General features: G+C 46.7%; 1 long non-coding RNA gene across 11 annotated transcripts in view; it reads left to right on the forward strand.

Moving 5' to 3' along the window:
* Positions 1–13,501, forward strand: part of LOC116283906 (uncharacterized) — a 194,003-nt gene that overhangs the window by 28,784 nt on the left and 151,718 nt on the right. The window lies entirely within an intron of this gene.

Consider the following 13,501-nt stretch of genomic DNA (forward strand, 5'->3'; position numbering starts at 1 on the left):
ATTGGGGTGCATGTATCTTTTTGAATTAGTGTTTTTGTTTTCTTCAGATATATATCCAGGAGTGGAATTGCTGCGTCCTTTGGTAGTCTTACTTTTAGGTTTTTGAGAAACCTCCATACTGTTTTCCCACAGTGGCTTCACCAGTTTATATTCCCACCAACAATGTAAAAGGGTTCCTTTTCTCCACATCCTCACCAGCACTTGTTTTTTGTGATCTTTTTGATGACAGCCATTATGACAGGTGTGAGGTGATGTCTCATTGTGGTTTTGATTTGCATTTCCCTGATGATTAGTGATGTTGAACATCTTTTCATATGCCTGCTGGCCATCTGCACTTCCAGAGTGACCTTTCTAAAATGGAAATCTGATCCATTCACTTCTTTGTACTTAAGGTAAAGCACAGACTCCTCAGCAAGGCTCACCAGGTCCTGGTGATCTAGCTGTCAGTCTCATGGCTCACACCTGCCCCCTAGTCCTGGAGGCTTCAAACCGGATGCGCCTGTGGCCCCCATGCACCCCTTGCCTGCCCGGCAGTGCTCCCTGCTGCAGTGGCCTGTCTGGCACTCACCTCATCAACCTTTGATGGCCTGCGCACCTTGTCTGGTGTCCAGGACACTCCCGGAGCACCTTCAGGGCCAGGAAGAGCCATGTGGCTTCTGTATCCACCGCCCCATGTGCCTGGTGTGCTACTGGCCCTCAGGTGCTGCTTGTAGAATGAATACGTGAATTTCAGTGATGGAAAGAAAAGCATCTGGAGCAGGTAAGAGAGGGTTTTGGGGAAAGGGAACAAATAGGGATTTGCCAAGCACCTGCGAGGAACAAGGAGCTCCGTAGTCGTTAACCTCGTTTAGTCCTCATTGACGATCCGCTCAGTATTCGCATTCAGAAAACAAGAAGACTTAGGCAAGGGGGTCAAATGACTCTTCCAGAGCCATACAGCTGGTGAGTGCTGTAGCCAGCTACAAATAAATGCCGGTCTCACTGGTGTGAAAGCCTATGCGCTTTTTCATGACACCAGTTTGCTTGCGATTATCCGCCGTAGGGTCAGTCCTACAGATGTGTGTCTTCACTCTTCTCAGCCAGAGTGCCATCCCCTCTCGGGGGCAGTGCAGCCACACTGGGATCTGAGCAGTGGAGGCTGGAGGAAACCTTGGCCCCCCCCCGCCCCCCCTTCCCTGGAGTTGCAGGCAGTGCTCGGCGCCTCTCTTTGTTCTAAATGTCGGCATTTCTGTTATCACACGTTATCAGCATCGGGCCCCCCTGGGGCAGAGTGCTTACTGGACCCTTCCAGAAGCCCACTTACTGGGCATCCCGCTCCAGAGAAGTCCCTGGTTTCTGGAAACAAGACCCGTTCCATCCGCCTGAGATGGAATTAGCCTCCCATAGGATCCTGTGGGCCTTTGTGAACCAATCACAGTTGCTTCCACACTGAGTTTCCATGGGCTTTATTTTCCTTCCGCATCTTGTGGCCGCTGCAGTGGGCACCAGTTCCACAAGTTGCTTAGAAACTGCTTTGTGTCAGTGGGCTCATCCAGGTCCCCATGTGCAGGCAGAGTGATAAGCACCACTATTTATTTTTTTAAATACAGACATATAATTAAGGAAAACGTTCTGATGTCTGCGAAGTCTGGTTGGCAATGAACAGCCAGTGAGAATGGCCTTAAGGTGGAACGGAGCTGGGGATTTTCAATGAGAAAACGAACAAATAAGACCCCCACGCACTTCTCTGTCTGTAAACTTAGGGTCAGCGCCAATTTTAGGTGATTCTTTTTTTTTTTCTTTACCTCAGCTGGGTTCTTCTCTGACTGCCCAATCCTTCAGAACTAAAGATGTTTCTTAAGGGATAGACACTTCCCAGTCCATGTCTTACTGTTCTGAACAAGACGAAGAGAAAAGAGGATGCAGGTGGCAGTGGGCATCTGCTATGCTTGTCAGCCCGGCCTCCACGGCCCCTTCTTCGCTAGCAGCCCTCTGACTTTGCCCGGGGATACCTCCTCTTCCGTGTTCAAGCCACAGGATTTGTGGGCTGCCTCCACCCAGCTCCAGGGAGCAGGAACAGACTGGGTCTGTCCTAGGGGGATGGAATGGTTCAGAGCTGGAATGTGACCCGGGAGTGTCAATGCTGGGACTGGGTTGAAACTCTGGGGAAGGTGGTACTTTCTTGCTGCGGGAGTCACAAGCCTGGTTCTGCTGGTGATCATCTTTGTCACCACGTGGGGAAGACTCGCTGAGAATGAAGGCAAAATAGAGAGAGGATGAAGGTAAAGGATGGAGATCACGTTGTTGGAGCCGTTGAATCCCGCCTTTTCAGTTAAGTGAGTCCATAGATTTTGTCTCTTCTCCTTTGTTTCTGCTTTAGCCGGCTTGACTTGGGCTTTTGTCACTGGTGGCCAGATAGTCCTGGAAAGCCGTTGTGCCAGTCCCTCACTGCTTCCACCGAAGATCTGCTTCCCACTTTCTAAATCGGGCCAGGGCAGAGGACTTTGCTTTGCCGTGGTCCCATTGAGGTCTTGATGGCTGTTGGTACTGATATTTCTCCTCCTTCGGAACAGTGGGTGAAGGAGAAGTGGGTGTGACCTCAAGAACCCAGAGAAGGGAAAAGAAGTTCTGGAACTCTCTTTGAAGTCGGTAGAAATGTGTGGGTGCTGGGACATGGTGGTTGAAGAGAAACAACAGAGGGTGGGAGCTTGACCCCAGAACTGTGGTATCGAGAAAGGGTGATGGATGATGTGTAGGTGAAGTGAAAGACACAGGCTGGCAAGGCACACCCTGAGGGGAGACCTAGACAGTCAGGGCTGTAGGTGTTCAGCAAGAGTCACGCAGCCATTGGAGAGGCAGGCTTCCTAAAGCTGTTGGGTCGGGGGACAGAGTGGTCAGTGGAGGGGAAGGCAGAGGGACAAGGTGAGCAAACTCTGACAGCCTCCGTTTCTGGGTGAGAGGTCCTGCTGTTGTCCTCCAGCCCCTCCTTGTCATCCTCTTCCTTTTCTCTTTGCCTTCCCTTTCTCCATCCCTGGAATATCTCACCGAGCAGGGGAGAGGTGGGAGGGTGTGGCCGTGGGGAATCCTTCTGTCATCTTCCCCACCCCTGGGAGTCCAGCACAGGAGGAGTGGGCTTTGAGTTGCATCAGGGCGGAAGTAGGTTAGACCAAGGGAAGAACCAAGCAGGACTCCTAGAAGGGCCCCGCATTGGTTGCCAAGGCAACATGCTGACTCTTTCCCTGGAGGAATTTTAAAATAGGTCACACGTTCCTTTTCATGGGAGGTTGGGAGTCCTGCCAGGAGCGATGGTAGGACCTGCAAAGGACTCAGCATGAGAAGTCAAATTCTGTCAAGTCACAGGTTTCATTTATAGAAATGTGTTCAAGAGGACAACTCTCCTTTATTGGCCGGGCTGCTCCCAAGGGTGACCTTCCCGTGCGCAGCCTGGGAAGCAGATGTGGTGGTCCGCGGTGCCTGTGTGGTTATGGTTTCTTGACAAGCCCCCTCTGGGGGGTTTAAGGACCTGAGTGTCACCTGGGTGCACCCACCCTTCCTCCGCAGCAGGTATGGGTGCCTCTTTGTGGCTTGCCTTCCAGTAGTGGAGCAGGGTCCCCTCAAGCGTCCCTCCTTGCTGCCTCCTTGGAGCTTTGGGTCCAGGTTGGACTCTCTGACCCGCCTGTTACTAACCAAGAGATGCAGCCAGGCAATGGAAACTTCTGGAGCCTTGGTTCTTAATCTGTAAAAAGTTAGGGGCTGAGGTCACCCACCTGGAAGCCCTGGGCAGAGGAGATGAAACAGTGCCCAGAAACGGCCCAGCCCAGTATCTGGCACAGAGCAGACATGTAGACAGTTCCTTTTAAAGTTGTGTGTTCTTCTCTTTTAGAGGGAATTACTGAATTTAGGGCAGTCACAACTCTTGAGAATCTGGTCCTAGCTCAGGTGTCCATTAAGCAGCGATGCCTTCCCTGTAGCCCCACCTCGTGCAGGTCTCACCTCTTCTTCTCTCCTGGCCTCCTTTATTCTCCTTCCTAACTTTTCCTTACATGTTTATGGTAATTTGATGAATGTTGGCCCCTGCAGTGAGACTGGGAAAGCAGGGACCTTGGCTGCTATGTTCTCCACTGTATCCCCAGTGCCTGGCACGTCTTAAAGGTTCAGTAAATGTTTGTTGAATGAACAAATGATCAGAAATCCCCCTTGGTAGTTGCGTATGTCTTTGCTTAATAAGACACAGGGGAAATGAAGACATTGCTCTCTAATAAATGGAATTTCTTGGGAGGAAAAAAGAAATCTTTGCAAACATGAGCCCATGTGATGTATATAAATAATTAAACGGGTCCTTGGTGACAAAAAAGTGAGTAACTCCTAGAGTTACACAGCCTGGGCCAATTTTGCTTTTGCTTGCTCTGGTTTGATGTAGCAGCCTTCACTGTCTGCGTCTGTTGCTTCCCCTGAATCATGGACCAAATCACATCTGTGTTGCTTTAGGTCCTTGGCAGAGAAGTATTTCAGGTCAAAATCCAACCTTAATTGTTGCCCCACAGATATTTGTCAACGTGTTTCTCTCCCTTCCCACAGGCTGTTGGCAGGTTTGTCCCCTGCGCTGTCTTGCTTATGCTCCCCTGGGGCTGGGCGCAGGAATGGCTCCCTCACAGCCTCGGTGCTCACGCACATGTACTCAGAGTGTAAGCATCTGTGAAGGCACTGGGCAGGCAGGGCTGAGAGGGGGCTCTCCTGGGGAATGACACCACTGCAGTGGAAATGAGGGCTGGGACTAGAGTCAGGTGGATCCAGAAGAGAACACACAAGTGGTCATTAAAGGTCCCTCTCACCATTAGATAGATGATAAACTAAACAGATAAAGTCAGAGGGGGAATAAGGAACCATTGATGAGAGAATCAGAGAAGGGGGACGGGAAAAGATAGTGACTGATTTTCTATACTGTGTCCTTTGGAAGCTCAGGGTAAGCAGGGTCTCCAGCTAGTTCCTTTGGCTCTCTCATCAGCATCCCAATTGGACATAAGCTTCTTCATCTGCATGAACCACAAACCACATCAGTCTCTTCTGTATCAGCAGGACTGACACAGGGGTTGCTGGGAAAGGTGTGCTGGGTGAATGATGCCTAGTAACCCTCCCAGAATTCCTTCAGAGAAAGAGATGATGTCAGAGATGGGTGACTGTCCGCCCTCCCCTTCCACAGGAGATGTTGAGATGGAAAGAGGTTGCCCAGCTAGAGACGGCATTTCCCAGTCCGCCTTCTACTTGGGTGTAGTCATGTGACTTGTTTTCACCAATAAAATATGAGAGGAAGTGATGAGTGTTGCTGCTGGTCCAGGGCTTTTTAATAAAAGAAGCACGTGAGCATGTATGCCCTCTCCACACTTGTTTCCCTTCTGCCAGTTGGATACATGTGATGCTGAGGCCTTAGGGAATGAGAGGGGTGGAAAGCAGAGGGAATGTTCCTGGTGTCTGAATGACCATGTGGAGGTGAGCCACCTGCAGATGCAAACACCCTTCCAGGCACCTGAGCAAGACGTAAACTGTTACCATGTGAGAACATTACATATTTGGAGCACTTCATCACAGCAGCTTGGTCTACACCAAATAATACAGAATACTCCAAGTCTGAGCCAATGGTGTGGCAGGGCAGAGAAGATGCTCCCTGCATCTGTGTACGTATATTCTGTCACACGCTTATTCATGACCAAACTCAGCAGCTGACACTCTGAAAATATTCAGAGAATCTTTGGTTGGGCTCAAGATGGTCATCCTCTTTGGACAAGTAATTCAGTCCCATGGTTCAGGAAGGAAAATGTTATGAAAAGATGCACAGTGCTCACTCTCATCCTTGCCCCACCCCTTCTATTTCCTGTACCTCCCCTAACACACTAAGGGGTCACCATTTTCATTAGCTTCTTGTGTATTCTTCTACTAGAGTTTATATAAATATAAATTTCATGTATATTTATGAAAATACATAAAACAAATATATTTAATATATAATATAAGCATATATATGCAGGTCTGCTTCTTCATTTTGTGTTCTTTATTTAACAATAAATCTTAGACACCTTTCCGTATCAGTATATGGCTTCTTCATTTTTCACAGCTATATAGTATTCTATCAAATGGCTTTACCATAATTAATTTAACCAGTTCCTTCTTGGTGGATGCTTGAGTTGTTTCCATTCTTGTTGTTACAGACAGTGCAGCAAAGATTAATCTTTTCATGAGTGTGGGGATATCAGTTGGACACATTTCGAAAAGTGGGATGATTTGGTCAGGAGGTAAATGCATGTACAGTTTTCATGGATATTTGCTCCTGCCCTTTGAGTCTGGTTTCTGGGGAGGGCCAAGGGCACATTCAGACTAGTGCTTGGGATTTCGTTTCTCTCGTGTCTCCTGCCACCAGTCAACCATTCAGTTGAACAGAGAGAATGTGACCAGAGCTCAGTGTTTGTGCAGTATCTTAGAACACCCCAAAGCAGGAGCTGTGGTCTTTCTAGATTCCTCAAGTCCCAGCCCGCCAGAGATGATGTATCTGTGCTCTGTTGTCATGGAACCGTGCCCATGAGAGCTGTGAGATCTGAGTTGTTGTCCCTCAGCTGTCAAGTGGGGGAACAGAGGCTCCCTGACTGCCACAGGTTGGTGGGGACGCTCAAGTGAAGTAATGTATATAATGGCGCTCCAGAAACTTCATGGTTCAGAACGGGGGCTCTGGACTCGGGCCACTGGGGTTTGGATTGCTGACTTCATCTTTTCTTAACTTTGTGACCTTGGGCAGGTGTTTAACCCTTTGGAAAAACCTTAGTTTCCTCAGCTCTAAACTGGGAAAGGTATAACTGAATTGTGATGGAGCTCATAGACGATAATGTAGGTAAAATGTTTAGCACAGAGAATGGCACGAAATACTCAAGGTATATGCGTTAAACGATCTGTTTGAGTCAGCAAGTGTTATTTGTTCTGATGGGCATTACAGCTAGACTTAAGACTCTCTTCTGTGGTTAAATGATGTTTATAGTACACCTGAAAGTTCTTACAAAAAGTAAGTTACATTTATTCCCCTGATCAACTCTTCTTGTTAACAGACTGATCTGGGACAGCGTTGTTGAATTTCAGGTGAAGTCTTTTGGGTTGAGAGTCATCAGCACAAACATGAAATAAACTCATAACCCCCAAAGGCATGATAAGTTCATAAACAAATGCTCCTTCCCTCTTTTAAGCTGTTTCTCAGTTTGGCCAAACCCAGTGACATTGACACCTTGTCAGTGCAGCGCTGAGGCAAGTGGAGAGCAGGGCGATTTCTAGCACAACTGCTGCTCTAGACAGATGGACTTTGCAGACCGATGTCCCCGGTGAATAATCTGGCTGCAGTAACGGTTCTGGGGTCATGTGGTTTTCACAGAGTCGCTATAACCCTTAGAACCTTGAAGACCATCTTTTTATCCTGAGAACTTTACAGTGTGCTTCAAGAAGACTAGGTGCTCAAGAAATATGTCTTAAATGAATGAATGAATGAATGAATGAGTGAGTCAGTGGAGAAAGACTATTGGAGTCAGAAGTTCTGTATTCTGTACAGGAGTAAATTCTTGCTTTTGGAGATGGTCAGTTTTCATTCTCCTGTTGGCTCTTCATCGTGGGTCATTATTTCCTCTGGCCAAGACTTGGTTTTATTCCATAAGCAGTATGTAGTGAGTACTTACTGTCTGAAGGCCTGGTGCTGGGGGCCGGAGGGCATACAGGGGTCATCGGTTCTCTGCGTCATTTATTAAATTTTAAATTAGAGAACGTTTTCACCTGGCAGGGAGTGAGATGTCACAAGTTGTTCGACTCTGTAAAGACTTTGCACCAGAATCCTTACTGACTTGGGAAAAGGCAGCTTTGACTGTTTTCTGCCTGTTATGGTTCAGGTATGAATATCATCACCAAATAGAAATGAGAATGAAACACGAGAAGTCCGACCAGTAAGCCAGGCCTGAATCTGAGCTCAAGTGTCCCAGTGCTGTCAGACATCCCACATCACTGGTGAGGAGGGGACAGGAGGGGAGTCCGTGAATCAGCCTGGAGCCCCAAGGGCTTCCCCAGTTCCAGTGGCCTCTGCCCTGACCCTAAGCCCTAGCCCCCTTCCTGCTATTATATTGTCGACAGCTAAATGCAGTCCAGCTCAGTCCTTTTGAAGGCAGTGACCCACTCACCTTTGGAGAGAAGACATGGATGTTCTCGGCATCCAGCTGCTTTCCACTCTTGGCCACCCAGCAGGACATGGTAAATTGGATCTGAGCACACATGTTGTAGCGTGACCTTCTGCAGCCGTGGCCCGGAGTGAGCACCCTACCTTTATAGTCACAACTATCATGCTTTCTGTTTAAATGCTACTTGTAAGGACTTAGTCTCTTTTGTTTTTATTATTTAGTTGTTTATTCTTACGGTCGTTAGGCCAGGAAATATATACAACCGAAGTTTTTTTATTTATAAAAATTCTGATTTAGGTATAGATGACTCATTGAAGACCACCCCACCCCACCTCACTGCCTTTAGCAGGGGGGCCTTTTTCATTATGGGAGGGAAGGGTCAGGCGGAAGGCTGTGGAGAGTTCTGCCAACATCCACAGGCAGGCGTGTCAGCTGCACCGGGAAGGGAGCTGCAGTCTCTGTGTACTGTGCCAGCCACTGTGCTGTGTACTTTATCTGCACAGACTTCGTCCCGACAACTACCTGCACATAAAGGGCCCTTTCCTCTTTTTATGGATGAAGAAACCAAGGCTCAGAGACACTGATGCAAATCACCCAGCTGTGAGCTATGAGGGGACGTTGATTTCCTTCATGGGGTCTGCCGTCCAGAGCAGATACTGCCCACTGTGGGCCAGATCCCGCTTAGCTTGGTATACAGCATTTAAAAACACCCCCAGTTAGTCTGCTACGTTTAAGAGCCAGGAAATTTCACACAAAAAACTGGGCTTTGGGCTTCTCTTTTTATGTGTGTGTGTGGATTTTTATTTTATTTGTTTGTTTATTTATTTTTTTACTGTTTCTTTTTAATTGAAATGTAGTCAGTTTACAGTGTTGTGTCAGTTTCTGGTGTATAGCCTAATAGTTCAGTCATACATATAGAAACATATATTTATTTTCATATTCTTTTTCATGATTGGTTACTACAAGATATTGAATATAGTTCCCTGTGCCATACAGTATAAACTTGTGGTTTTTAAAAGATTTTTTTTTGCTGACATAAAGTTGATTTATAATGTGTTAGTTTCAGTCGTACAGAAAAGTGATTCAGTTATACATATATATATTCTTTTTTAGATTCTTTTCTGTTATATGTTACTATAAGATATTGAATATAGTTCCCTGTGCTATACTGTAAGTCATTATTTATCTATTTTATATGTAAAATATAGAAATATTTATAGCGTGTATCTGTTAATGCCAGACTTCTGATTTATCCCTCCCCTACTTTCTTCTTGGTAACCATAAGATTGTTTTCTGTGTCTGTGAGTCTGCTTCTGTTTTGTAAACAAGTTCATTTGTAGCATTTTTCAGATTCCACAAATAACTGATACCATATATTTGTCTTTCTCTGACTGACTTCACTTAGTATGATAATCTCTAGGTCCATTCATATTGCTGCAAATGACATTAGTTCATTCTTTTTTATGGCTGAGTAGTATTTTAGTGTGTGTGTGTGTGTATCTTTATCTGTTCCTCTGCCGATGGACATTTAGGTTGCTTCCATGTCTTGGCTATTGTAAATAGTGCTGCTGTGAACACTGGAGTGCATGTATCTTTTCGAATTAGAGTTTCCATCTTTCTGTGTATACGGGCTTTAGGCTTCTCTTGGAGAACCCCTGGCTGTGGTGGACTGCACACCTGTGTGGTGGAATTGGCTGAGTGGTGGCTGTTCTCTCAGGTGGGGGGAACCTTCCCTAGATCACCACAGCACCCATTTGGCCCACTTTATTCATTTATATCACATCCTGTACCCGGCCCCTTACCATTAGAGTTTGATACCCTTGTTGTAGGTTTCTCTATGAGTAACGGTAGGGTATGTGGTAAGGGGTAGGAGCGGTGAAGGAGAAGGTAGAGGCGTGGGGGATGAAGGGTGATGAGGCAGAGGACATATTCTAGAATATTCTGGAGCCAGCTGAACAATTCTAAGCTGTGTTAAGCATTTTGAGTTTGGGTAGCTTGGGGTCAAATGAAGGAAGGGGCTGCACTAGTTGGATCTCTGAATTTCCATCTAGTTCTGAGCTTCTCTTTAGGTTTGGCCTATCCTGTAAAACCGTATACTTTTCTTATTGTGTGTGGGTTTGTCCTAAATCTACTGAAAAGTGGCTTAATTATCAAGGTCACTATTGAAGAATAACCTTGGGTTGATGCTGATCAGCTGGTGAGTTTACAACTTCAGGGTTCCACTTTTATGGTATTCTGCGTGGATGATGCCCTCTGGGGTTGTGCAACATGATAGCCACGCTGGTGGCACATGCCACTGTTTAGGTGGATAAAGTAGTGAAGAGTGACTCCTCAGGGCCTGTTCCGTCTCGGACAGTGATGTAGACTTGGAAAGGAGATGTGGACACAACTAAAGGAATGTGTTAGTCACATTTATGGAACGCTGGACCAGAGTACATGAAAAAGAGTGTGTAAAGCAAGGATCGGTGTTTCAGATTTGAGTAGGATGAGGCTGGAGGCTGTCCCGTTGCTTCTTACTCTGCAAGGGTGTCATGAAAGGGGCCTGTGGGTAAGAGCTGATTAATCGTGAAGCAATGTTGCCCGTTGGGTGAGGTCAGGAATAGGGACGAAGAGAATGAAGGAAAGCAGTATTTTTAGGGAAAAAGGCTTTTTCTAAGAATTTTTCCTTCCATGTTAAAAAGCCCTTAGATGGAGCATTTCTTTTGGCATGAAGATAAGTCTAAAAAGTGGATTCTTTCGTCTTTAGTGTCTCCAAATGATTTTAAAATCTATGCACTAGAAAGATTTTAATGTAATAGTTACATGTATTTTCTGCTAGTCACAAATTTCTTTTCCACCAGCCCAGGTAAAAATTAATCTTTTTTTTTCTGAAAATCCAAATATGTTTCTAATTTTAAGTGCAAAAAGAACAAAGTCAAGGACTTTATGAAGAAAGGAAGCATTTCCCTTTCAGCCAGTTTATTCAGTGTCTCGGAGCCCTGCTGACTTACCTGGGTCACATTAGAAAATGAACGACCTGCTTAGGATTTGCTGCTGCGATGGGAGTTTTAGATGCTCGGACCCTGGGACACTTGGGCGTGTCTAGTGAGCAGAGGCCCCTTAGGGTCCTGCCGGACCTGTTTCTCCTGCAGCGTTGCGGCAGGAACTTTGTACACACACTGTCTGTCCTCATCCTTTCTCACAGACTCCTGATTCTGCCATCTTCTGCTTGCTATAAAAGAATCAGCCCATCTTCTGATCCTTACAGCCAGCTGAAAGGACACTGTTGTGGAGCGCTTTGCCGAAAAGGAGGCCCTCCATGTTTCTTAGATATGAAGAAGGCCATGGTGACAACGTTGACTTATGGCTGTGCAGCACCTGGTGTAGTAGGTGCGTGTAGCAGTCGCTGAATTTATGAGCACGAACGTGTCAGACGTGCTTTCCAGCTAAACCCCCTCAGTTATTTCAATGCGGTTACTCTTCAGTTCTCCACTTGCACCTCTCAGCCTGAACTGTCTGGTGGATTCTTGTTCTCTTCTCCCCAGTCCAAGCATGGGTCTTTACCCTGACCCACAGTGATCTCTTTCCATGTTAGATTTATCACAGTTCTAGTCACTGGGGTTCTTTGGCTAGTGATTCTTTCACTTTCCTCTTGCTGATCCCCTCAGCTTCACGTTCTGCACAGGTTTTCTCGGGACCTCACCTCCCTCCTCATCCAAGGCCCTGGTGCCGTCCTGAACCAGCAGTGAAGTTAAGAATCTTGGCAGGAAATTGCGGGACCTGTGCGGCTGCTTCCACTTCTGTTAGGAGTTGCTGGATGGCAAGGAACAGAAAATTGCTTGAGAAAAGGAGGGCTTAATTTTAAGCGCTCTGGGAAATTTTATGTACCCTGACTTCTCTCTACCGTTTGGGTCCTCATGGTTTCCGATCTCTGCTCTGGCAAATGCTGCCATTTTGTCCAGCTGTGCAGCCTTGGAGTTCCTCTCCCCTGCAGAGGTCACAGTGAGCAGCAGTGCTGCCCTTGAGGAGTTCCCTCAGGCCCCAAGGCCACTTGGCCTTCCAGCTCAGGTCCTGTGTTCATGTACCCTTGGGACTGACCCATTGTGGTACAAGTGTCCACCTCTGTTTCAGCCATCTGTGGCCAAAGGCGCAATCATCTGGTTGGCTGCCTGCTCGAGACTGCGAGTAGGAGGGTTCCTCTGTGTTGGGGTGTAACAGAGAAGAAGATGATTGCATGTATCTAGGTTTCCTCCAAAGGCCAAAAAGGGCTCTATAGTCAAGAAGGCATTCGTGGGGTAGATTTTGGACACCTCATCATTTCAAGATCTCACCAGCTTCTAGGTAGCCTGCTGTCTGGTTCCACAGACAACAAGGCCTAGTTCAATCAAATGTCTGTTGTTGGAAGCCTGCCTTTATTGGGAAGGATTTGTTTATTCATTACTGTGGAAAACCAACAGTTTCCTATTGTTCCATTCTGATTTTAATTGGAATATTAATCAATTATGCTCGGCACAATTTTGGCTAAAAAAAATCACAGTGCAATATCCCTCAAATTCCTAGAAACAGAGCCAGTTTAATTTGTATTAAATTTTTGCCCCCAGGTTAGCATTAGGGACTTCTTATTACATGTCTCATGCAGCTATTATTATTATAAATGTGCATATGTGCAAATTAACATCATATTTCATTCAGGGAAATACCTCTCTGTTTTCTCAAGTCCTCGTACTGTGTCTCTGTTCCTGAGGGAATTCAGTACTTGTGACACCTCTTGTGGTAAACCTAGCTAGGAACAGCCTCTGGGACACTCAGCCACTTCCCACTTCTGGAAGAACATAGTCTACCCACTGCTTCGGTGGCTGCGCTGAAGACTTAGAGAAGGAACAGGTGATGGCCATCACAGTGTCTCAGCAAGCAGCTCATCTTATATGTCCCCCAAGTGTCCTCGCCTGTAAAATGGGCCAGTAATAGAACCATCGCAGGGGTCAGAGTGAGGATTCAGGGAGTTCACACACATAAAGGCTTCAGAGTGCCTGGCAAAATAATCCTTGTCCTCAGAAGATGCCACAGTGCAGACTCTCAGGGTGGGTGTGGGGAGGACCGGGGGGAATCCAAGTGCCAGGAATAAGCTGTTTCCTGGCCTGGGTTCGGCTTTCACAGCTGTGTTCACGTGTGAAAACTCATGGAGCTGTGTGCTGAAGCCGTGGGCCCTTTCTCCATCTGCGTCACACCTTCAGAATGGTGTCCGCTTTTTATTGGCACCTGGGAATTAGCAACATTCCTGGGAAAACTCCAGATTTCAAAGGCTGTGGCATTGGTGGGATCTGAGCCAGATCTCCAAGGGGCAATGTCTG

This window comes from Vicugna pacos, chromosome 17, assembly GCF_048564905.1.
Source record: "Vicugna pacos chromosome 17, VicPac4, whole genome shotgun sequence".
NCBI classification, from domain to species: domain Eukaryota; kingdom Metazoa; phylum Chordata; class Mammalia; order Artiodactyla; family Camelidae; genus Vicugna; species Vicugna pacos.